This window comes from Falco biarmicus, chromosome 8 (genome assembly GCF_023638135.1).
Source record: "Falco biarmicus isolate bFalBia1 chromosome 8, bFalBia1.pri, whole genome shotgun sequence".
NCBI classification, from domain to species: domain Eukaryota; kingdom Metazoa; phylum Chordata; class Aves; order Falconiformes; family Falconidae; genus Falco; species Falco biarmicus.
In genome coordinates this window covers 24435129-24462584 of record NC_079295.1, presented here as the reverse complement: position 1 = coordinate 24462584, position 27456 = coordinate 24435129, and the positions used below count along the sequence as shown (strand labels likewise).

Genomic DNA, 27456 nt, shown 5'->3' with positions numbered 1-27456 from the left:
CTAAATGATTCTGCAGTTCTGTGATTAAGAGAAAGGGTATGTGAAGGAATATATGTGAAAGATATTTTGTGTCCACTGGAAGTGCTATGACACAGGCACTGGGTCTCAGAATTTCTCCACTCAGAATCTGTGATGGTAACAGATCTGCCTTTCAACAACAATTTAATTATCTTGGTCACTGCCCAAAATGTTTTCCAATCTAAGCCATGTTTTATAACAAATCTGTAGAGTTCCAGACTGCTACAGAAAGCATTACAGAAATGGAAAACATATTACTGGCTAATGCAGTTCCTATAAGTAGCACTTGTAATAAATAATTAAAATAATATGTACTGCTGATTTGCAGTGAAGGGAAAAAGCCCTGCTGCACCTGGCTGACAGTCCTACAGATACTGCTGAAGATAGGAACATTGTATTTTACTGCTGAGATGTACAATGCCTTCAACTGAAGACCAAACCTGACTAGAAAAGAAGTATAGCTCAGTTGTTTCTAAGAATCCATGATAATGTATTGTAATCCAACAAATAATATTTAAACAAATGTTGTTCAAAAGCATTACCTTCTCCATAATGCACCAAGTTGTTGTCCTTTCCTATTTATGTGCTACAGATATTGTAACAGCTCTGGTACTCGCAGCGCACTGGAAGCTCATGCCATACATGTTTTCCCCAAAGGTCTCAATAGTATGAGCTGCAGCTCTTCCACGACAGTCCCAAAAATCACTGCTCATTTGCCAAGGCCCTGTTGACAATCTTCCACTCCAGGAATCCTTTCAAACTCTTTTGCGCTTTCTGGACAATGTTTGTTAATTATGGGGAAAAAGAGGTGTTTGATTTCCCCTGCACTGCTGTTGCAAAAACAGCGATCTTGGCCAGTTACCACACTGGGCTTCCTGAAAACAGACCAGAAAACCCAAGAGATCTGTCTCCTCTGCTCTGGACAAACACACACACAAAACTGTTCTGTTCACAGAAAAGAATTAAGAGGTGAATTACATTTTTTAATAGATTATTTTCTAATAATATAAGTGTTAAAATAGCGGGGAGTCGGGGAAGCCACTTTCTAAATTCAATAGGATAACAGTCTTTCTTTTGGACCCTGAGCTTATCCCTTCAAGTTCTAAAAACAAAACCACAGAACTGGCAAACAAATTTATCATATTATTGTTGGCATCAAAACAGAGGAACTTTTAATCTATTTCAGCTGAAATCATATGATCCAGTAGCCTGGGGGAAGGGATATTAATAGCAGGCAGGGCAAAGAGGAGAAGAGAGCCACTTTCCTCAGCCCGCAGCTAAGCAGCAGGTTCTGCACGGCCCTTCTCCAGCACCCACCCAAGCACAGGGAGCCAGCAGGGTGGAAGCCCAGCAGCAGTGGGCTTGCAGAGGTAGCGCTGGGCACCAGGGCTCAGTGGTTTCTGACAGCCCGCTTCAGCTCCGGGCTCACACCACAGCCCTCCCGATGCCAGCCGAGCCCACTTCTGATTATAGCTCATTTGAAGAGCTTTTAGGCTACTTCCACAATAGACTGTGTGCTATTGTACTCAGGATTGGAAAAGACGACAGAGACAGCACTGAGAAAAGTAAATTGGCTATAAGGAAGTCCCTATCTCCTGTGTGGTATTGATAACATATTCCTTTAACAAGGGGCAGGAGTGAAGGAAAAAACCAAAACAACCAAGGAAGATGGAGAAATGGCTTTCATCAACAGAAATGCATACATCAGCCAACAAGCTGAATAATCACAAAAGGGGGAAAAAAACCCTGATCCAAGCATTAATAATTCAATTAGTAGTCATTGAAATAACATTGATTTTAATTAATCTATTTCACATCACTGTTCATATCCTATGTGCTTTCTATTACAGCTTAAAAATCATTAGTGTATGAGCCTGCTAAGTACTCATATCTTTAAAAATAACAAAAAGGAGACACAAACTTGCCAAATAAATATTTTAAAGCCTCAAACAGTCAATAAAGAAAAATGAAATCTAATTGCTTGTCACTGTGCATTACTAATATGGAATACACTAGTATGTTGCCAGCAGTATTATATACATAATTTGATTCACTGGAACTTCAGTGTATTAAAATCCTGGTAAAACCTGTATCAGCCACCAAAGTATCCACTTACCAGCTTGTATTTGCACAATACAATACCTGGCACTGTTCAGCGACTGAGGCAGAACACTTTTCATTTATTCTACTGCTCTGAGCTCATCCAAAATACACAGGAACAAAAAAAGTACATGTTTCTGTCTGAAGTAGGCCCAGTAGATCAATAGAGAATATCTATGTCCATCACAGAGCTTTGCTGGAGATGATGCAGAACAAGGCACATTTCTAAAGGAAACTCCAAGAGCCACTGTAATTCCTAAAGCTCTGTGCACCAGAGCCAGCCAGAGCTGGCGTGCAAGAACTGAGCTTCTCTGCTTTAGGATATAATTTCTCTGTTTCACATTGGGTAACGCTGACACTCCAGCCTTGGCCCTTTGGCAGGGTACTTTACCAGTGAGTCCCTACCAAGATGGATAAAAGATAAAGAAGAGAGATGCATAGGCAAATGCAGTTTGATGGAGAGCAGCACAACCAGTCTGAACTGCCTGGTATAGCAAAATGATTTTAGAAAGAGATAAAAATATGCTCCTCTTTACATTCTCTTATTGTTACCCTTTATATCATAGTGATGTAGTGAATCCACAATTATTGTTACAATTTATTTTCTTTGATTTATTTATTTTTACAATATGTTGTGGAAATTTCCAACTTTGGATGCAGTCTGATGTTCTTCTATCTAGCTGAGTAACTACAGATCAGAGGAGCGACAGTCCAAGCACTGGGGTTTTAGACAAGGGTTTTTGCTTCCTATAGGTCTCTAATTAAGCTCAGTCAATTTTTATTAGTTTCCACAGGTTCAGATTTCATTGCAAGGCAATGAAAATACTTTAAATCTTTTCACTGTCAGTCATCTGTCTTTGCCCAAGAGAGCCTTTCACATCACAGCTTTTACCTTTTTCTCCAGCAATGCTCATACTTGTTCTCTTAATTGATACTTGTTTACACTAATGATTTCTGCTATGTGTGAAATACTTTCATGTGTAAAATAAACTGTAAGTAGCGTTTCTCCATCTCTACCCCAAACTCATTATCTAAATGCTACAGGTTACTCCACGTTTCTGTACACACAAAACACAGAAGTGCTGTTTTTCTTATTTAGTAACAGTTGTAGTCACCTTAGGTGTGCTGGCAGTTCAGCAAGAGGCACAGCCTGCCACTGCACATTATCACAGGATAATAGGACAGAAGAATTTACATTCCAGATACCTTTCCAAAAAATACCATAATTGGCTTATCAACAGTACTCAACCAAGTGCAATATATAGCTCAGGCAAAACCTTATTTTATATATGTGTACCTATCTAAATATATACTTGTATAGATAGTATCTGTATCTTTTTTTCCACATCACATGCAATATTGAGATACGTTATCTTTTCCAATGGCATTACACACCTTGCACCAGCCTGCAGTATGTAGATACAATAAGCACTATCACTTAAACCACAAAAAACTTTGCATGCCACATCTGTAAACAACCTTATGCACTTCAGTTTCCACAGAAGTATGTGTGTGTTAAAGCTTTTTTACCTGAAAAAAGAAAAACACTAATAGCACCATGGGAATCTCAAGAAAGGCAGGCAAATTATGATCACGTTTACCATCTAATTTGCTCTCTGAGGCTTGTTCAAACACTGCAAACATTGTGCTCCTCTTCTTCATTTGTTCTGACAAGCAGGATGACAACTAATCACCATCAAGAGCTTTCCCACTCTCCAGGCCCCAGTTTTCTGTTTATCCAATTTGATGCCTTCCAGCCAAGGAAACTGTTAGCCTTCCCTGCCACCCCAGCTGAGAAAGCCAAATCTCTAAGGCCGGATTTCAACTAGAAGCCTTGTAGGGTGTGAATCCGCAGTGCTAAGCAGGAATAAAATGAGCCCTTTCTGCTGCGTGTTGTGCAATAACACCACCAGTGGGTTCTGTATAGGGTGACAAAACCAACCGAGGTTGGCAAAGAAGATAGGAGGTTGACACGGAAAAAGGAGCCTGAGGAAAGGAGAGGCATTCTTCACCCTCTTCCTTCATTTCGCCCAAACAACAGATCTCCAATCTACCAAAGTGTTGCCATGCAAGTCCTGAAATGTGCAAAAATCAGACACACACACAAAAAAAGGGGATAGGGGGAAGCTTGGAGAATACTGGGAAGTTACTTCAAGAATGTCTGTCCTTTGATAGATCAAGCTATTGCACTGATTGGCCTTGATAAGGCTCAGCTACCCAACCAAATTACCTTGGCTTAATGAGTTAAGCCAGTGTCACTGTCCACATTCCCCCTCTTCACTCACAGCCTAAGCAAGACAAGACAAATTGAAATGAAAAAGGACTAAGCCATACCATTTCACATGCCCATTGGGCTAAAACAGTATGCAGTAGATACCATTCCTTAGCAGATGCATAAGCCATAAAAATTTCAGATGGGCATTTGTTATAAACCTAAAAAGGAAAGTGATGTTGAAACTTTAATATTTAATAATGTAAAAAATATGTAAACACATGCAAATAAGGAGTCACTACAATTCAGCCTTGCTGAAGAGGGGTCATATGAAAACCGGGTAATGTGTTAAGCAACATATATGGCATAAACAACCACCAAAATTTTAATTGCTTTAGCTGTCTGAGAGTATGAAGGAAATAATGTCAACTGGCAGCTGGCTAACTCCAGATTCATCACTTTTAAGAGATCTTGACCTTCATGTTGACCAAACCCATACCAAAAAGTCTTTCTTTTTCTTTATAAGCATTTGAAATATGCAGCTAGGCTTTAATTGACAGAAGGTACACACGCTTTTACCATTCCTTCTGTCCCTTTGCCTACAAACAGCAGCCCGTAACCCCAGCCAACACCACCAGTACCACCAACCAGCACCACTGCGTCAGATTATATCTATACAAAATATTCACATTAGGAAGCCACCTGGCTCAAACTCTATGTTACATTTTTGAAAGGTTATTAAAATTTTCCCTGGATCTTAACAATCCTGTTGCTTACACACATAATTAAACAGGCTGCACTAGAATACATTTTGAGTCAGGTGATTGCTCATGAGATATTGTGAAAACTTATCCTAATAGAGAGTGCACAGGGGGGTGTGTGTGTCATTTTTTTATTGGTTTTTTTTTCCCCCACCCCCAAACATTCTTCAACTATTTTCACACCCTTTCTAACATCAGGAGTTTTTTTTTCTTTCTAAGAGTTCACTCCTTTTTTTAATGCTTACTGAAGAAAAGGTGCAGAAAAAAAGGATGACAAAATGCAAGTATCTTCAGAGCCTCATACTTAGCAAAGGGGTAAACCAGGCCGTGTATAACCCATACCATTTCTTACAGAAGTACTATTTGAAACAGAGAGTCATTTTGCAAACTAAAGACTGCGAAGATTTCAGTAAAAGAAGACCTAATAAAATTTTTTGGAATTAGGTTGGTATACTCTCGGGAGGGACAAAGGGGGGAAAAAAGCCATTCCCCTTGCTCCTGCTGCTTCCAAGAGTACTTGCAATTTCCTTTTCTTGAAAAAGATTTAGGGGACAGGAACATCAAGGCTGTTGTCTCTGCTGTATGTTACATGAGGGCCTTCAGTTTGTTCTCTATTACAATGATAAATATCTTCATGGCAGTGAGAGGTTCCCCGACATCACTCTGACATCCATGCATCACACCAGTCTACGGACCAAAGAGGTGGATTTTACTGATTTAATGACAGATCTGGTAGCCTAATGGATTTTAGATTAGACCAGTCCACTCTCATGTCAGTATATAATCTTCATAAGTGTCTAAGCCTGAAGATGTTCAGTGATAGAGCTGAACTACTTTCTCCAAATGCTTCATATGTTATTTCTATAGGTTATGATACTTAAAATGGTCCATATCAAATTCACAGGTGTCTTTTCTTTTAGCCATTACTGCTGTTTTCTAGTGGTTGGCTCATCTGTGATTTTAATTTGTACAGATCAATTAAGCCACTATCCCCAAAGTCACAGGACACTGCAGAGCTGCGAAAGATGAGCTAATGGATTTTTTTTCATCTTGTCTGCTTCACAGCATTAACTTGGAGGATCCTAAATTCTGAGCTTTTAGATCAGATGGATGTTTGCAAAAAGAAGCCAAAGCCCAAAAGTAACTTTCTTTAACATTCAGTATCCTGTGCAACTTCAGTGATGTCAACAGCATCAAGAGGGAGGTAAATCAGTGTCTGTTTTTGGCGGCTTTCCCTTTTCTGCCAATTAGAACAATCAGGCTCTAAATTTCACATTGAGCTGAAAGAAATTAGCAGCGTTATCTGGTCAAATGTTAAAGTAAATAGCACTTGAAGCATTAATCATAATTGCAGTTTTTCAAGTTATTCATACCGCACGGCCATTGGCTTATTTTCCCATCCTTACCATGGTGAATGTATTTTGATGAACGACATCTGCTTTGTCTATGCCAAAGGAGAGAGCTGGGTCTCAGCTGCTAAAGCAGCAGGCTGCCAAACAGCTGGGCTCACCTTTCCCAGAAAAGCCTTCTGCTGCTTCTGGGAGGCACTTGGGCACAGAGGAGCAGAGCAGGTGGGAGGACATGGTTTCAGACAGCCTTCTCCAAGTAATAGGGAGAAGAGAGCAGGGTGCAGAGACAGGTGAAAAGTATACTCAGGCTCCCAAGGAAGGAAACACATCCAAACCCTTTTCTGATTCTTAAATGGCTCATAAGGAGTATGTTTTAAAAAGTGTTATAACAACAAAAAGTCTTTTCATAAAGAAACAAGGGCTTTCTTGATGGGGAAGCAGGCTGTGCTTTAGGAAGAGTACTGTAATTATTTTCTAACTACAGCCACTATGTTTATAAATGAGCACAGACTGCAAGATTTTTCAAGTTATTTAATGCTTGCTGAAGATGACAGGATGGGTAAAATTCAATCAAAAGTGTAAGCAATATATTTTGAAATATAATAATTTCAGCTTAAAATTGCTTAAGAGAGATGCTCTTTCAATACTATAGCTGTGTAGACGATACTATGAAACATATTCTGGTCTTCCTACTCCTTCTAGCTATGCCGACCTCTCCTCAGAGCAGACTCAGTGCAGGTGTTTCCAGCAAATGCCCTTCTGTGCTACATGGGATTTGCATGCAGACTCCCTCATGAGAAGTGGAAAGCCAGAGACACCATGGCAGACGTGGGAAAAGAAGCACCACTGAGCAGCCACAGACCACTGAGAGTAATTGTTTAATAGCAGTTAAACTCTGTCCGCTGAAGTCAATGGGAATTTACCAACACTGACGGGACTTGGATTTTCCCTAAAGTATTATCAACTAAGCAAAGCCAACTGACTTAAAAACCCTCATGCTTCAGATGCAATACTCCTAGGTGGTGCTCGAAATCATTTTAGATTGCAGTTTCAGGTGGAAGCCTTTTAAACTTGTTTTTCCCTTTAAGGGCAGGTTTTCCTATAAAACAAGAGCGGTGTTCTCTTGCATTTGAACTTTGTGTAAAAATCTGTATTTCCAACACACCATAGTAAGTTTTTTATAGCTTGGTATGTTACCAGAAATTAAACAGCCCACACCCTTGCAGTGACTTACACACCACAAATAAGGACATGTAAGAATAGACTGAAATAGAAAGGAGTCACATGGTAAGAAGACTAGGAAATGCAAATATTTTACCTTGTCTTACTATCACCAGGTAGTTCTGAAAAGAACTACCAGCTACACAAATACAAAGCAAAGTACAAATACTAATCATTCTTATCTTTTGTATGTACTCTACATGCCTGAGTTAACTATTTAAACAAACATTAACAAGTGAGCTAAAGCAAAATGGCATCTCTTGTTTTGATCTTCCAAAACGCCAATGAACATCCTACACAGTGGGCCTGTCACAAGAAGCCCCATCAAATAAAATAAGATGGATTTACTTCCTGTTCAGCTACTTGCACAGCCTGTCCCTAAAGCAAAAATAACATCCCCAAGTCTTGCTGGAGAGAAAAAAAAAGCATATTTCTGTCTTTAAAACAGGCAATACTATAAAGTCTACTCCCAAGCCTCATAGGCTGCCCATATAGCCGGTGCAGTAACAGCCCGTCAAACCAAAGCACCCTGGCTGAGGGCCACCAGCCCTGCTCATGGGTACGCTACTGCGTGCACATGCTGGTCCACAGCATTGTGCACCAGCCTGGTTAGTCCAAAGCACACTTATCACAGTATCACCATTCTTCCATTTTAAGTTTAAAAGCCAACTGAACCTATATTGCACAAAAAAATCCCTCCGTAGTAGATTTTTTCCAAGTTCAATAAGAAAGGTATTGTATCAAGTAGCAGTAGCTAGGCAGTCTTTATTGGGCTCATAAAGGATTATGATTTTGCCCTATTCTCTGTATAAGTGAATTTCTTAAAATATCATTTTTAAAATGGCACTTCTTCTCATGATACTGTTTCTTTAATATATTAACTTTCCCACATCCCATACTTTTGATGGTTCGGCAATTTTCTAGTTCATTTTAAATCAGTTTTTGACAAAACAATGCCAACAGTTCAGTAAGTGTCCCAGTTGAATTTTACAATTTAGGTTTCTTTTTGAAATACCCTCTTACTGAATAGTTTTAGCAACTAATAAAATTATTCAATTTCAAAGCCAAAAGAATCACATTAAGCACTAAATTCACGGGGAAGGGGTAAGACTAGTGATAGTGAATGTTGATAGTAGATTTTGTTTTTAAGACTAGAAAAGGTTTTTTAAAATCAGTAATACATTGTAATTTAAGGTTTTCATGCATACTCTACTGTATGGATTTTTAGTTCTACTTTTGATGCTTTGACATACACATATACGGATGTGTACACATACATGCATACATGTATAGAAATATATGCATGTATATACAGATACATAGACACAGACACATACATACATACATGCACTGTTGTTAATATTCTCTGTTCTGGTTAAACAATAATGAACAAAAAATGTAGCAGAAAGTCACCACTATGAAATAAAATGTATTCTTATGTGCTAGATAAGATGCAAAACTAAGCTGAGTAGAACCCTGTTAAAGACATATAAATATTGTTTACATATACTCTGTGTGTTAACAGTGAAGTGAACTACTAATAGCATAGGTCCCAGTCTGTGATTTATGGTAATTTCATATCAGTAACACCATGATATCTAACTTCTAAATATTATGAACTCCTATAGCATTTTCACTTTGGAAGAAAGATATCGCATTATTAGAAGATCTCTTCTAAAACTAGGGATGTGAGCAGAGCTGCAGACCAAACTGTTCCAAAAATTTACCACACTCAACATCTAGTATCTGCCCATCCATTGCAGACAACCTTTCCCACCTAAGATAGGGGTGTTTCAGCACAAAGCGAAACACCTCAGGTTAAAATTTCCTTTACTTCAGCTGCGGTACTTTTCTTCAACTTCCAATTGAGAGAAATAACTAACGGTTGAAGGCAGGACCTCCCTAGATGGCTCCAACTTGATCCACAAGAGGCAACTGGACTTTTGCAAGTTAAAAAGTTGCATTTTAAAATCAAGCTTCATAAACCTCGCAACTATTGTGCTTCAATTCTAATATGGACAAAGAATGTTTAAACTCTCCATAGCTGTAACATTTAACATAAATACATCTTCTCTACAGTCCAAGTGAGATTTTCTTCCTTTAAAGATGGGCTAAGTACTTTTTTCTTACATATTAGTATTAGAGCAAGGTCAGCTCCAGAATCCCTAGAAGAGGGCATCACAAAAAGCCACCTAAAAATGACACCAAGAGAAGTGCCTGTTAAACATAACTGCCTTCCCCTCTCAAACTTTGTGTAAGTTTGACTCAGTCTCTTCCATTGTTAGTATTTGGTGAATGGAAATAATAGCTACAGAGTTTTTGTTATTCCACTACCATTTGTAAGATGTTTTGGTTGTACAAACTACACTAATATATGAATACATATTTTCATAAATTATATGAATCACAGAATCTGAAGTTTATTTTATGAACAGGAATGTTTTTCACTTTAATTCCCATTGCCCCAAAGTCAACTATATTGATAATTTCATCTCAGTAACTGTCCTGGTAAACATACAGTTACCATTTCCATTTCTTCTAAAAAGCATAAAATGCCTGCTACATAATAACAAAAATATTTCCAATTTCTGTCATCATTTGAAACAATTGGTACAAAAGAGAGAAAATTCAAGAACTAAAACTAATCCTGTGAGGAGTCTGCCTTAGCAGGGCACATTTCAGAACTGCGTGCCTTTGCACTTGGTTGTACAAACATTAACTATCAAGGTCATCACAGATTTATGTGGTGGTTTAGGTTTTCTTTTTGCATTTCTATTAACCTCAGAAATAAAAGCATTCTTCCAAAAAGTAATATTCTAAAATTCTAGAATAGCTTAGAACTATACTGAAGAGCTGCCTAGACTCAATGTCTTCAACAGTCTTCTCTCTCTTAATTTTCTGAGGTTCCAAGAATCAACCGCTACAAGTACTGCGTTGCGAAATGAAGCTGCTGTCCCTCCATAAGTAATATGTCCTTCCATTATGACATACACTTTCTAAAGCATTAGTATCTTCTTTGGGAAACCCACAGACTTTTCCTATTCACTAGTGTATTTGCGAAGAAATTAAAGGTAATTCTCAGTCCATAAATGGGAGCCTTAGGGGAAAATAAAAAATAATCTCAGCCTGTTTACAGTGAAGTAGGTTTGGAGGAGTGACTCACATGGGTAACCTTGATATAGAACACTTTTTTCTCACTATTTATTAGTGATGGATGTCCCATTCCACACCCCTTTCCTTGCTGGGCCAAGAGAATTCTGGCCATTTGTGCACCATGTAAAGCCTTCCAATTCACTTCAGGCTGGTAAGGAAAATGGGTATCAGAAGAATTGTGATTAGGGGTAGAGGGGAGATCTTTTGAGAAAAACCTGCTAAAAAACATCTCCAAAGTAATTTGTATTAAATCTATCATGTGTACTTAAGATTTGTAACTGAAACAAAAAAAAAAAAATATACTAGAAAGATTCTCTAGTGTTACAACTGCTAATTTAATTAATATTTGAAAATTTGAAGATGATTTCTGCAAATCTCTGAGGGATTTTGATTAACAATGTATCAGCACAACATAACCTCAGTACTCCGGATCCACTTTAACACTTTGTTTCCAGAACAGCTGAAGAAAGATATACCTAGTCACACAAGCATTGATGTTGGGACCATACTAAGTAACAGCAGGATTACACAGAATAACACTCAACATGCCTGGACCTACCTAGACCCAGGCATCCTTCATGCCCACATTTTGCCAGATAATTCTGACTAAAGGTCTACAGAATCAGTGACAGATGGGTGATCTAATTACAGCAAAGACCTTTGAGTGAAGCTAACCCAGCAAAATAACTTTTGCTGCTACTGTGGTGGGCTACCATTACAGAAAGACAGAAACTATTAGAAACTTTCCCTTGCATGCCAAGATTGCCACTGGACTACTGACACAATGGTAATGGGTTTACAAGAGATGACATGACTACAGACAAACGGTGATAACACAGGATTCACCTTTGTCCTGTCCTTCCTTGTGTATTGGTATGTCCCTTCAAACAGATTATCTGCAGGAGTACTGAGGAGCACTCATGTTGGAGAAAGATACAGAATAAAGTGGAGATCTCATGTGCATGTCAGCACTGGGACAAGCTCTGTTCAACTTCATCAGCAACCTGGACGAAGGGGCCGAGTGCACCCTCAGCAAGTTTGCTGCTGATACAGAGCTGGGAGGAGCGGCTGATGCACCAGGAGGCTGCGCTGCCATTCAGCCAGACCTGGGCAGGCTGGAGAGCTGGGCAGAGAGGAACCTAACGATGTTCAGCAAAGGCACGTGTAGGGTCCTGCACCCAGGGAGGAACAACCCCACGCACCAGTCCAGGCTGGGGGCTGACCTGCTGGGAGGCAGCTCTGCGGAGACAAACCTGGGGCTGCTGGGGACAGCAAGTTGCCCATGAGCCAGCAGTGTGCCCTGTGGCCAAGGAGGCCAGTGGGATCCTGGGGTGTGTCGGGATGAGCGTGGCCAGCAGGTCAAGGGAGAGGATCCTGTCCCTCTGCTCGGCCCTGATGAGGCCGCATCTGGAGCACTGTGCCCAGTCCTGGGCTCCCCAGTTCAAGAGAGACAGGGAACTACTGGAAAGGGTCCAGCAGAGGATGATGAGGGGACTGGAGCATCTGCCTTGTGAGGAAAGGCTGAGGGAGCTGAGCCTGTTTAGCCTGGAGAAGAGAAGACTGAGAGGGGATCTTATGAATGCATCTAAAGATCTTCAGGGTGGGTGTCAGGAGGATGGGGCCAGACTCCTTTCAGTGGTGCCCATTAACAGGACAAGGGGCAATGGGCACAAACTGCAACACAAGAAGTTCCATCTGAATATGAGGAAGAACTTCTTTACTTTAAGAGTGACAGAGCACTGGAACACGCTTCCCAGAGAGGCTGTGGAGTCTCCTGCTCTGGAAACATGCAAAACCCACTTGGACATGATCCAGTGCGGCCTGCCCTAGGTGAACATGCTTTAGCAGCGGGTTGGACAAGATGATCTCCAGAGGTCCTTCCCAACCACAACCATTCTGTGATGAAGTCTCACTGCACACTTTATCATACAGGAGTGAGAGGGAGATAAGTAAAACACCCCTCAAAAATAAACAGAGCAAATACGCAGCCCAACAATATTTTTGCTTCCCAAAATAGTGAATAAAAGAGTGAAATTCTGTATCTGCAGGAAAAAGGTGCCAGCAAAAGAGAAAGGCAGTCAAGTGCTTTAAATAACAACTGTCTCTGAAGCACAGGATGCACATATCAGCTTTCAATAAATTCAGTTGAAGGTGGCTATCAAGTTATTCCAGAATTTAAAGAATGCTGTTCTCTACACTCATGTGATGAAGGAAAACAAGTGACATAACTGTTCAAATTGAAGCCAGAGAGAAGTGGATTTAGAATTGATCTTGGATTGAAACACACAACCATGTAGTTTAGTGGACATCAGTGAAGGCGAGAATTGTCTGATGGAAAGGATGGATACTTATGGAAGCCAATAGCTTTTCAACATTAGAAAGAATTTAAATGACAAGAAATGTCACAAGAAGCACTGGCCAGAACAGTGTACAGATTTCAAGCTGGAATTTAACAAAAACACCTCTTGGAGTTGTACCTGTTTGACAAGTATCATGTGGAAATACACACGTACAGGGAAAAAAAGGCAACAATTGCATCATTTGGTAGGCAATGAGGAAGAACCCACAAAGTCTGTATGGTAGGGGCAAAGAAATTACAGTAGTGCCACTAGCAAAGAAGAATTATTCACAGAAGCACTGAGCACCTTTGTGAAAGAATAACGGGGGGTGTGGGGTGGGGGGGGGTGGGGGGGGGGGTACTTTCTTCAATCAGACAACTTTGATGACATAAAATATACAAAGATTTTTACTTGGGTAACACCATTTTGGAGTGTGGTAAAAAGCAATAAAGCATGGCCAGAAAGTTCTGAGCAAGAACCAGAACTTTTGAAGGCTAAAGCTAAGCAAACATGTACATTCTAGAAAGTGGAAGCAACAAATCTAGGTAAGAAGTTAACTGAAAAAGCTGATTTCATCTCTAGGCTGGCTCTACTAGATAAACAAAATGTATAATGATGCTTTGGAATGAGCTTTGGAATGAGGAACATGTGTAAAGAGCTCTACTTCTAAACCAGTTGCCGATTTACACCTGAGCAAAGTGTTTCTAATGAAAATCTTCAACAAGTCAATCAATGTTTCACCTCTTTGTTAGCATTTGCATCAGAAATCCTTTATATTTTCTACAGGTATGTGAGGAAGAAAATCATTGGCATAATGATCCTACAATGGTGTAATTTAAACACAAACATCCTTAGCACTAATAAAGCTTAAAAGTATCCAATGAATAAATCTTTAAGACATTTTGGTATTGAAAGGAACACAACACAGACTAAAATGGGTCTTAAGCTCTCTCTGCCCTTTGCTAAAAATGCTCAGAAACTTTCTTCCTTCCCAGGTAGATAAAGTGTTTTTTTCCTTTTCCAGCAATCAGCAGAAGATCTGCAAAGCTGAGGTCAAAGCTCAAAAAGCTTCAGCAGCTGTAGACTCTCTAGAACACTGGACAAACATTAATTGCTAAAGCTTTTGTCCAGAATGAAACAAACTCACTGGAGTACCCACTCCCTATATCACCAAGAAGTAAACTTTCAGTGCAATATGGGACTATGATTAAATGTATAGAAATTTCTAAGATATTTCAGAATGTATATTTCATATATATGAAAATTATTCAGGGCCTGAAAAATATCTAAGATAAGGGCTGGAAATACCCTGAACTGGCCTATAATGAAAGGCCAGAAATGGAATCTTCAGAGTTGTTCCATATGCCAAAAACCACAATGAATAGGTCAACACAGGCAGTGCAAAATATTGACACTGCAGCTCTAAGTAGGATAGATTTGTTTACGTTGCTTGAAAAAAAAATACACTTCTTTTAGATTAATATTCTCATTTTGCTGAGACAGCAGCTCCTAACGAAATGACATCTAAGCTGGTGACAGTGTATATGCAGTATTTGTACTAGATAAAGCACAGCTGACAGTAGTATCTGATAAAGGACAATCTATTAAACAAAATTTTAAGTTATTCTAAGTAATGGAATGATCTAATAATGTTGTCCTCAAGTTTAATGGAATTAATGGACAATAATAATGCAGATACTGAAAAATGTGCCTAGTCGGATTCCAATCCATGTGAAACACAGCAGTATCACTAGTTTCTTTAATCGTCATGGGCAAGTTTTGGTAATTTTTGAAGTGCTACCAAAGAACATACATAGAAAGAAATTAATAGATAATGTATATATGGTATTAGTAACACTTGGGGTTCCTTCCCATTGCCACTGCAATGTGTGTTATCTGAACATTATTGTTAGTTGCAAGCCTTAAAGGATGCAAGTGATTATGGGATTGCTGGGTACTATAACATGGGAGGAATGGGGCACTATTTCAGTTTCAGAAAGGAAGAAGATAAGAGGCATCAAATTTACCTTTATGCCTAAAAGAACGTTGGACAAGTAACAATAACGCAATATTTAGAGAATCTAACATCAGAACACAATTCAGTCAGACAAAATGGTCTTTCTGGCTTTGACTAATAGCGGATTAAACTTCTTAAGTCTAAGTAACAGAGCAAAACAGCTCAAAATCTAACTGGATTGAGTAATAAAATTCACTATTAGGTTGGTTGCATATAATTTGATATTGTGTTGAATGCTAACTTGCTTTTTCAGCCATACCATTACAGAATCTTGGAAAGAAATGGCATTGTGGACTAAAGGGCGAAGTTTCTAAGTCCCATAACAAAAGAATCAGACAGAGCATCATAAAGCTCTTCCACTTCCACAAGAACCTGTCCAATAGAGTATTTTTTTGCAGCACCCTAAGAAACTGAGTGATCAGTAACGAACTAATTTCCCAAATTGCTGGGCACTCTTCAGCCATGGTCAAGGATGTGTCGTTGGACTCCCATCTTCTGTCAGGGAAAGAACACTCCTAAAATCATAATTTCACTAATTCAGAAATAAAACGCAGGGTTTATTACTTGAGAGCCTGGCAGCTGAACAGCAATATGTGAGATCTACCCTGTGAACAGTATGTACTGTAGGCAGAATTGTTAGGATGAAGGAAGACTAAAGATGAAGCCAAGACTCCTGGTGAGATCTATCAGATGCTTATTAGCACAAGATATTTCAAAAGCTACATGACAGAAGGGATAAAACAACAGAAAATAATCTCGGATAGTGTACATTCAAGGAGGAGACACAGAAATATCAGTGCTATGTGTGAATATAAGCTAAACATTTGTAAATGCAGTTCTGCAGAACAACTGATGTAAAAAGAAGACAAAAGTACTGACCTACTTCACGGTTCTTCGTGTTCTGACTACCTCATACAAGCTTTAAGGCTAACAGTTCATCTTCATCCTCATTCATTCAAAATCACCATCCAACTTTCTACTGAAGGCCTCCCTTTCTCCTCATCTGCCAAGAAACCTGAAAAGAGGTTATTAATGTAATGCAATGTGGAAAAGCAGTTGAATGAAACAGTGTCACGACACTTCAAGTATGGTGGAAACTTCTTCCAAGAATCTCTGTATCAAGTCACCTTTGATGTTTATAGTAGGCTTGCAGCTCCATCCCCCCAGTTAGCAAACTTCTGTGCATATCTACTGAAGAGAAAAGAAAGAAAAGTATCTTTGCCTTGGGATAAATGAAAAGGGATTTCAATTATGTCTGTTCTTGACAATGTCTAGTATGAGAGGAGCTTGCTGAAGATCAGCTTCCTGGCAAGATACAAGGGAAGAGAGACCTTTGAGCATAACTATAATTTTGTTAAGATGTTAATTAACATCTATATTGATCCACAGAGGAAAGTATACAATAGAAAATTGGCATATACTATGTCTGGTGCTGGAAAGTCATTCATAAGAGTACTCAGGCTCCACAGGAAACACGGTGTTATCCCTGACACAGTAAAGGGCCCTAAAACTAACTAAGATACGCGGCCATCACAGTACTCTGTTCACTTGAAAGATGAGGTAGGGAACTATGATTCTATTCTAACTCAATGGCATAAAGCAGAGAGTAGATAAAAAATGGGACATGAATGACATGTTTATAAAGACTTTAAAGGAGAAATAACTTAAGCAAAATCCTTTAAGGGAATATTCAATAGAAGCAATATGCCAACAACTTTGTCTAAAATCTCCCGCACAAAACTGCCGTAATCAGACATATTTGTCTTTTAAGCTCTCTCTCTTTTTTTTTTTTACATCATTTATCACTGCAAATATTGATGCATTTCAGTAATGCACTATAAACTATTTTAATCTCTGCTGAAGGTTATATGGCAAGTACTTTTCCTTAAAACAAAACAAAATACAACCCCTCTCAATATTTAAATGAAAAGATGGTAAATTTCTATGTGTCACACAGCAACAGACTTCTGCACAAATGTAAAGATTTTTCTCAGCTTTTAAACTAGCTAATCTTCAAATAACTACTAACCCCAAATATAATGCATAGAATTTACATGATTTGCCGTTCTTTGAATAGCTGGAAAAGGCAGGAGTTTTTAGAGTAATTTTGTTAGGGGATGGTCTTAAATAACCATGACTATATACAGTAAAGAATCAAAGTGTATGGTAGAAACTGCAAGGTCCAAATTGTTAATCCAACAAATGGTTGACCAGGAAATGCAGCAAGTATTTACAGTGTTGATTAGGGCAAGAGAATTGAGAACATTCTAAAACACATGGAGCCCAACAATGCAATATACCCAACCAATATTTATTGCTGCGTCTGTAGAAGCAATTTCCATTTTGATGCGTTCTCTCACACATGATGTTCTGAAATAGTTAAGTAACATGAAAAATACATGTTCAAGATTGTATCTGTCACAGTGGAAAATACAGCATTTATGCAGCATTACATAATAAAGCCACTGGTTTATGGACCCAAGGTCCTCTTGGAACCACCACAAATCTACATATTGTCATACGGTGATAGATATTTATATTTGCATGTGTGAATTAAAAAGAACCCACGTTAATAACCAAAACAAACAAAACAGTTATTGAGTCTAAAGGGCAGAGGAAATTTAACAGTGTCATTTGGCTGTGGTAAAGGTCAATATCGGTTCACAAAATCTGTCTAGAAGGCCACCTATCTAAGCCAACATTTTATAAAGATCTTGAGGAGTCTGTTAAAACCACCTAATTCCAGGGGGGATGCCAACACTAAGGGTAGACCTGCATTTGTTCTGTGCTTGAAAGACAGCAGAACTGCAGGGAGGGAAGCAACTGCTGACAGTTCTTTGCACACTTATTTTAGAAACTAGGAATGAATTAACTCCACCAAACTGTTTATCTGGCCAGTCTGTCTAGCAAGTAATTTCTAAAATTCTTTCATGCTAACGTACATGAACTTATTAACACTGATTTTTGCCAAATAAAATATCATTTTTGTGGAGATAATCAATGCTAAGCATGGAACTCCATAAATCTAGGGAACTCAACAGATTTAGGGAAGAGATTATATGACATGGCATCTGCAATAACAGATGACCGGACTGGTGGTCTTAGTGGTCTCTTCCACTCTTGTTTTCCAAAACTACTACATATAAATTAGATACCAGGTTTCACTAGTAGCTTAATCCAGTTTTGCACATGAATATTCAGAGTTAAAACATGAATACTTCCTCTTACTACATCATCCAGACTATGTAATGCTTATTTCAGCTTATGGATAAGTCCTACACACTGACACAGCCATCCCCCTCTCTCTTATGCTCTAATCTAATGGTACAATTGGTCCAATGAAGGATTAGACATTGAAATTTCTGATGTTCAGAAGTTTAAGTAGAGTTCTCCTACCCTTAAGTATCAAAGAATGCAAAAAATAGATCATCCCTGCATGTTTTAGCCGTAAGCATTATGTATCTTCTACCACATATAAAAATCAGCATGCAGAGATATTGCTACAAAAAGTTGTATCTAATCCAATGTTCTGATATCTCTAAGTAAATTTGTAGACATTTCACATTAAAAAATAGAAATGGACACATAGCTATCCACATCTGTATATATTGCCATGTAATTTTGGAACACTACATTTGATAAATGCAGTATATAAAAAATGGAAGCAAAGCCCCCATAATTTACTAATAGTATGCACTGTTTTAGAACACTTTATAAAATCTTGATTTAACCTACCTGACATCCCTATAGAGCTGAAAAGTATAGACTAACTTTCAACATGCAGAAAGTGAAATAAATAAAAAAAAAACAACAAAGAAGCACAAAATCCCAGGCCTCCCATTTTATAATAGTGAACTCTAACCCACTGAAAAGCTACTAGTCTCATTTTGGGATGTTACCTCTTGATCTTCTTGACCACTTTTTCATGGAAATCTCTCCATACCCCCACCCCAAGAGAAAACCAATATATTCAATCTGATGAAGCCACCTGTGCTTTTTAATAGCCTTGCCTGACACAGAATAGGTCTTGTAATAGATGAGATACATAAATGGAAAACCATTCAACATTTGAGAAAGGTGATGAAATTCACTAGCCTAGTGTCAATTTTTAATTCCTGCGTTTGTTTTCTGAGGTTTTTTTAAAGGCCATTCATGAAATATTAGAGATGCCTGTCTTATATTAATGTTATGTCCTCTGACATCCACTCACTGAAAGACAAAAAGATGGCATTAAGTTTTAGTAGCAAAGTGAAATATTGCATGGTGCAAGGTGACCCAGTCTCATTTTACAGATTACCAAAATATAATCAAATAAAACCTATGATCTTTACACTGGCAAAAACAGCGTGGCAAGAGGAAAAATATAATTTTTAAAACTTAAAAGATCAATTGAAACGAAACCTATATATTTGTAACATACAAGTCAGTCCTTTGCAGTGATCCAGTCCTTGTAAGAGCACCCGTATTGACAGCAAATTTTAGTACAGGCAGGTTCAGCTTTCCCTACAATTTTGTCCCGCCACTATATCCAACCCAGAAGAAATGCCCCAAACTCAATTAAGCTGTTTGATTACAATAAAAATAGTCCTTGCTCTTCATCTTAGTCCTAGTATCTAGTGGCTGATAACCCATAGTTCACAGGTCTGACAATTGTCTGACTGCATTAATCCACACCTGAGGGGGGGGGAAAGAAAATAAAACTCATACCAGTCTGATGATGTGTGTGCAATGAAATTATACCAAGATAAACTGCCCTGGGTTAAGATTACAAGAAGAAAACTTAGGAAACACAGATTTTGTAAAACAGATCTAAACTTAATTGATACAATTCTCATTCAGCTTGTTTTTGATTGTTACTGTGATTTTCATACAGCTTTCTCTAATGGGCTTTCTGATGGGTACTGACAAACTTGAGATATTTTCATGATGAACTCTGGATGTAATCCAGTATGGCAATTCCTCCATTTCTAAACCCTCACATTTAGTCCTTCAAATCCATTCACTGAGAGCTGCCTCACCTGCCACTCTGATTTCAATGCCTCCCAGACCCTCATCAGCTCACCTCATCTATCCACTGTCACACAAACTTGGGCTCGATTTGTTGAAATGGAGGAAACTTCTACTGGGGTCGAACGATGTAATTTGGGGCTGAAACTAAGTGAAGCTTGCTGGTTTGGATAGATCGTTAGGTGAAATTCTGTCAAACAAATCCTGAAAAAAAAAAACAAAAACCAAAACAAAACTAAGAATTCATGCTTGTATTTTGTACGGAATGACTCCTTTCAAAATAATTTCTAAATGTTTTAAATTAGTCACAGAGGGCACGGAAAACTGCAAGCAAGATTAAATTAAAAACATCTTTTTTTATTTTTAATTTTTAAATGTCCTTTGTGAAAGAAGATAAGGCAATAGCTAAACATCCCACAGAGTTACTCCCTTACTTACATATTTATTGTTTACACAGTTATTCCCTTGCAGTGAAATTCTTTAGCACAGAGGTTTACATTATTACCAGGACAGACACTGAATCTAGAAGGGTTAAGTTCCTTCTTCATCTGTATTTGCAAAAAGAGTACAAGAAACCCAAGAAAACAAAACCCTTTGAAAGCAATGACATTAAAAAAAAAAAATAAAGCTTCAAAACTGCCAAATAAATGTATCAAAATGTAATGAATGTTTGTTATTTTGTTTTAAAAACGCAAGCTCTGTACCAACTGCAGAAACGCTTGCCCTTGCTGCTGCAACCCAATCTTTAGATCTCATGAAATGATGGCACAGTACAGAACTCAAGTATTACAGCAGTGCTGGGAAACGCGTTCAGGACTGTAAGATGTTTGCAGCATCATTGTTTTAATTCTGGAATTTCACTCAACAGAACCAGTCAAATTAAGGCAGTACAAAATTGAAAAATTTAGTTTTGCCCTGTATTTACAGATGTATAAAAGAAGAAAGGATGAAATGCCAAACGCACTTTTACTGCACAACATTATGTAGACAATACGGGGCAACATACTTTGTGTAGACAATGTAGCCCATGTGATTGATTCATGGGCTGATTCCGATCTGGGTACATCAGAAGAGCCCTGTAACCCAGCATTTCACTCCAGCGCCCCCCCAGAAGGCATCAGCTAGCAATGGACCTGCCCCAGGCAATGGTTGACAGTCCTTACTCTAATGTAGTAATGGCTAAAGGGCTGGCAGCATTGAAATGGATGTTCTTCATTTACCAGACATAAGGCACAGGGAGAGAGAGTTAGTGAGGGGGTGCATGATGGAAGCTGCAGAGTTAAAACACACACAAACACCCATAACTTAAAAAATGTACTATTAATACATTGGGAGACCTCACTGAATGCAGTTTCCTACCCAGTCTGCCCAGATTCGTGCCACTAAACACAAGACTTAAAAGCCTGGAAAAAAAAATAATCCAACCATGTGGAAGTAAAAAAAAAAAAGCCTCGGTATAATAAAACGACAATAAAAATCCCTTACCAATTATTGTACTACATTCTCAAAATAGGAATAGTGTCTCTTATGCCCTAATTTTATCACTTCCTTTGCCCCACGTTAAAACACCAGTGTAATTATCCTTTATATAGGTAGACCGAGGTCCCTGTGAAAATCTGCTCAGGGTGATTATTTAGTTAGCTTTTTTATTTGTGGAATTTAGGCAAGAATGTTTCAAGCTGTTTGTCAAAATAACTGCTTGATCTGCTTTAGTATTTCTGTAATTGTTAAAAAAAATAGGATTTTCTAGTAAACAAAGGGAGAGTAAGGTTAAATACTCTAATTACCAACTTGTAAGAAGAGTTGAACATGAAAGTTGTGCAAAGAGGTTTCTAATTTTGATGTATTTGGAGTCAATTCTCAGGATTTAATGACTGCAGTATACCTGGAAATGTAAGGCACAGCAACATGATATTAGTGAATATTGTTCAACATTACCATAACTCATTTAAACACTACTGAAAATGTTTTGTTTCTCATTAGTAGTTTTACTTGTACGTTTATTATTCCACATTCTGATGATGTTCCAAGCACTAGACTTCACAAGTGACACAAATACTTCCATTTTAAGAAGAAAGATTTCAAATAACTTGATTTACCTAAGAGAAAGTTCACAATGCTGAAAACTTGCCTGCTTTTTCCTAACTAGAGACCTGGTCTTTACAAATAAAAAATAAATTTTTAAAAAAATGAAGAGTTTTTTCCCTAAAAAGTCTTCCCGAAGTACTCTAGACCAGAGACGTTAATAAGGAATTACTAACATGGCTAGACCCCATCTAGGGGAGCATCTCAATTTAAAAACTTCTTTATGTACTTAATTAAAACCACACCTAATATAGTTTTCCTAAATGAGGCTTTTATTGTACAAGCAAAACAAAGATTGCTACTGAAAAACTATCCTGCAAATGATGCAAAAGCACCTTAAACTCATGGTAGTTTCCCCTAGTCATACATTTTTTCCAGTTCTCTCTCCAACTACTGATGACTGAGCAGAGGTATAACTCTTACAAACAATAAAATCTGCATTTGCTACTCCTCTGCCTCCAGCAGTTGACCACAGCTACCCCCACCATTACACAACAAAAGGCACAGTCTGGTGACAGGGTGAGGACAATGCAGCGGTGAACCTCTAGAAGACACAGCCACCCCCAGCATCCCACAGCCACTCTCTGGCAGCTCCAGAAACACAACCCCAGGACCTGGCTCCCAGTCACACACCCCATGAGCAGGCCCACTGGTCCTTCCAGACCAAGGACAACCATTGCAAACCCTTTGCCTACGTTCCTCAGTCCTTCCTAACTGTCATTAAATATTGCTAGGATGCAACAGCTCTCTCACCTTCCACCACACCAGCTGTACTTTGTGAGCCTGTCAAAAAAAAAAAAATATATTGGGGTGTTTTTTGGCAAATAATAGAGCCTACCATTCTCTTATCTCTGTCTTAAATACCATATTCCTTTCTGGACGAACGTTTTTGGCAGTACCACAAATAGGACTCTTCCCACTGACTGATTCCATGAAGATTGTGTCTTGGAAGGTTCTACTTTTATAATTAATTTTCTTTTTAAAACTTTCTAATTCAGTACCCACAGCAGCATATGTATTCCTATGAAAAACTCTACATAAATTTACTGAAAATTACAATTTTAAGACATTTTCAATATATGAAATTTGACAGGGGAAAAATATTACTTCCCTAGAAGTTGATAGAGTGATTAAAAAAACTACAGAAGGATTATCACTGCCTATTAAGTGTGATAGTTTGAGCAATTTCTATGGAATCTTTTCTTATTTTATTCCTATTAGATTCATTAGCATATTTCCAGCTAATAACTAACGATTGTCTGCTGTATAAAAAAACCCTCCCTAAATCTGCTTCAATGGCTAGACATTATGGCAATCAGTAAAAACTTTCTTATTTCTCATTCAATAGCTTTACACAGTGCAGAATTACATCCCTTTGGAAACTAAACACCCTGCTGAGCATTGCAGCCTAGTCCCGCAGAGCCTACGGCACCTTGGGCACACGCTCCTTCTGCCACAGTGCCTGCAGCTCCCGTGCAGCCCCCAGCCCCACACTTGTGGGATCTCACACTCTTCTCTACCAGCCACTGTTGGCCTCTGCCAAGAGACAGATAGTCAGGCGGGTCTTCGATGTAAGCTCTCGTGTTTCTTGTTATGGTCATTATCCTTGCAAACGTATTTTTTTGTTTCACTTATATGTTCCTACCTCACTTCGGTCGGTCCTCCAGATACCAGATTCCCTCCTGGTTGGTGCACCCACTGTTTAGGTACCTGAGAATGGCTCCTAAGCCTCACGTCCCCTGCACTTTAGCAAGCAGCCTACCTGGCAGCTGCAGTGCTACGCCAGAATTGAGATAACTTATTTAGACCCAGTTTATCTCCCTCCAAGACAGCAAATGTCTTTTTTTTTTTTTTTCTTCCTGTTTATTTATAGTATTTTAATGGCAGACAAACAATTTTTCCACATTAACAAGTGGTTTACAATATCGTGTAGTCACTTTCTAGTTAGTAAACCATTACTTTAACATCCTCCATTTTGTCATAAGATCATGCAAAGGTTTTCTTGCTGCACAGTGACAATCAATGTTCTCTCCTACTGAAAAGAACTCAAGCTTGGTTTAGTTGTATGGGTTTTTTCCCTCTAATTTTTATTTTTGTGAATACTGGCATAACACATAAGTTACTCTTAATGTTCTTCTAAGTGATGTTAAATGCCACACAAAGTTTACATGGCAAGTCTGTAACTCTTAATGCATCAGATTTTCTACTTTAGTGGTTGTTCACCTGGTATGATTTCTTAATGGATTCTTTTTAAAAGAACTAGATTGTAACTAATTGCAGCCCATGATTATGTACATGAAAAGAATTGGTTTGAACCTTTACCCTTGGCATACACCAAGGTGAAAGAAAAGATACAGGTTAAGGCTTAATAGTTTTACTTAGATAAATGGTGACATTTCTTAATAGAACCAAACAATTCTATGTTTTGCTCATCAAAGTCTCTCACTCTTAACAAAAAAAAAAAAAAAAAAAAGTGTGTCAAGCAGGTATCAGAATTGAGATGTACTCACTTCACTCAATAGAAATATGTCTGCACTCAGCACGTTCCTTTGCATGCAATAGGCTTGTACATCGAAAAATTCAGCAGGCTGTAATTGTTAAAGAGCCTTCAAATATTTATTTAGATTGGGTATCAACCTTTCTTATAATTCTTTTTTTTTTTTTCTTCCAGTTACTAACCTTTGCCTCCTCAGAACAGGCTAAAATGCCACGTAGTTAGTCTGTCCATGGGAGAGTTTTCCAGAATATAAAAAAACAAAACCAAAACCCACCCTGCTGCTGCTTAATGCTGTTTGTAGGGGGGGAGGGGGAGGCTCTACAGAGCATTTTCACACATATACTCCTATCAGTAGTGTTCTCTATGGGCTAGTGAGCAACTTTAAGCTAGCGTCTTGAGTTTTTAAATCTCTGACAATAAAGAACCATCATATTTAAAGACAGAGAACTTGAGCTCTAATTTTTCTGAGTTCTGTCATGTATTCACAGGAGGGCTGTTTTGAACTTGTCAAACTAAGTCTTGAAGCAAGGGACTCTGAAAACAATGAGTTCTTTTTATCATCACACCAATTTTTGTGGTCTAGGTTTTTCACCTGTGATGATCTGGAGTCCTGTGGACAGATTTCCAACAGATTCTACCAGAGGATATGAAAATGCTTCGGAAACCTCATTTTAAAAAAGTAAGCTGGTGTTACCATCATCAATCTGCTGCTGACCGAACTGAAAACAATTTCAAACACACTAATAAATCCTTTCTTTTTTGTCCCCACTACTTTTTCAAAATTTAACCCTTTCTACAAGTTAACCTTGGAGCTTCAGTAATCCCATCTGACTACGACAAAAATCACTGTCTGCTAGATCACAGTGCTCCTCAAGTACCTTTTCGTAGCCTCTATTTTGCCACCTACAAAACAGGGTAACACTTGGAACTGTGTTTATGAATGCCTAAGCTTGAATGACTGACATTCTAATATTGCCTTGTGTCCATCAGCTAAATTATGAAAAGAACAGTCTTATAGGATGTTCCAAATACAGCGAGGCATAATTTCTATAGTTTAATCACTGAAACACTTAGCATCGCAAGGTTCCCTTTTCCTTGCTCAGTATGCTGAAATTATTCATCTCTCTGAAACCATTCAACTAAACTTTTTTCACCATAGTAGGAATATTAAAAAATACCTTGGCTTGCTGTGTCTATTTATCAGAACCTGAAATACTCTGACAATTGAAATTCCAATTTGTTGCTGTGCTGGTCCTGTTTTAAGAGTAAAACTGAAAGGCACATGGTTAATAAAACAACCTGTAACTGCTTTGAACACTATCTCAGAGCCTGTGAACATACATCAGTGTGTTCATTACCATCTAGCAGGAGACAGTCATCCTTAACAGAAACAGATCATGAGGAAATGCCATAAAAAACAGAGTGGAAGTTGGATTTCCTGTTTATTATTTAAAATGTGCACTCCGCAACTGTCAAATTAAAGGAGAGCTTTACGAGCATCCGGAGAGAAAGAAACAGGGGCTCAGTGGCAACTGTGCCAGCCCCACACAGCACCATTTGCAATATGGTCCTGAGGTACCCATGCAGCGCTCCATTTGTAGAGCTGGATGTAAACCAACTCCTGCAGCTCAGGCCGGAGGATGGGATGAAAAAAATCCCAGCTCCCCCCAAAACTCACATGCATCCCCCAGAGCCGGCAGCCAGCGCCCAAGAGATTTCCAGAGCAGAAGGCGGGGAGGGAGTCCAAGGACTGGCTCTGCCAAGAAGTGCCCTCAAGGAAATTCTGGCTTGCCTAGAGGGGTGGAGGGTTCACCTCCAGCCAGGCTGGAGAAAAAGCACATTGGCCACTTTTGTGGCTGGGCGAGCTGTCACAGCCATGGTTTTCAAACAAGGTTGTAATAAAAGTCAAGAGAACTGTTTCTCCCAACTTCATCTCTCTTGCCTTTAACTGCATGCTCTTCACATGTGCTCTTACAAAAAAGTGGGGCATCCAGCACAGAGAGACTCAAATCCCAGCTAAGGACTTTGTGTGCTATAACTACGCTGAGCACAGATGAAAGAAAATTTGCCTTCAAAAACAGTAACAAAAAAGCAAAGTAAAACACCTGATCCACATTGACATCAAACCCAAAGTGGATTCATAGCAAATAACTCATACAACTGTCAGCAATCTTCACTGGAAATATGACAGCTGACACCTTTGCTATTACATATTAAGTAATCATTATAGCAAATAATAAAACCCAGTATTTGTAAGTTTATTTGAAAGTGGTGCTGAAGTATGAAGAACAAAGCCAGAACCAAGTATTCCAGACCAAAAAAACCCCAAAAAACTAGCTCTGACATGGAAATGTGTTCATTTAGAAAATTTGCTCAAAATGTATGTCCTTAACTTTGCTGAAAAAGGCTCTCCCACTCACATACATAGGTCTGCCTACATGTTTAGAGCTAAGGACATGCACATTTATCAGTGGGATCGAGGCTTTAATCCTTCCTCTTGAGGCCTCAGTAATAAAGTGGGGATAACCACGCTTACTTATTTTGTAGGGTGTTGTCAAAATTAATGCTCACGGAGCTGTCACTAGGTGAAAATCATTATGGCTCCCGTCCTGCAATTGCTAATGCTTGGGCTGCCTGCTGCACACACACTGAGCCCAGCGAAAGCTAATTGAGTCCGCTGAAGGTGCAGCAGTTTGC

General features: G+C 38.7%; 1 protein-coding gene across 6 annotated transcripts in view; it reads right to left on the bottom strand.

Moving 5' to 3' along the window:
* The window catches only part of FIGN (fidgetin, microtubule severing factor), a 106583-nt gene that overhangs the window by 49800 nt on the left and 29327 nt on the right, over positions 1-27456 (bottom strand). For 2 of the 6 annotated variants that reach the window (XM_056349813.1, XM_056349815.1), the window contains one exon: positions 20233-20381. The exons of 3 other annotated variants lie outside the window; for them this stretch is intronic. The gene's annotated coding sequence lies outside the window, so the exon portion shown is untranslated. Of the gene's footprint in view, positions 1-20232; positions 20382-21964; positions 22050-27456 lie in introns of those variants that run through there. One more of the 6 variants, XM_056349816.1, reaches the window with a different exon arrangement.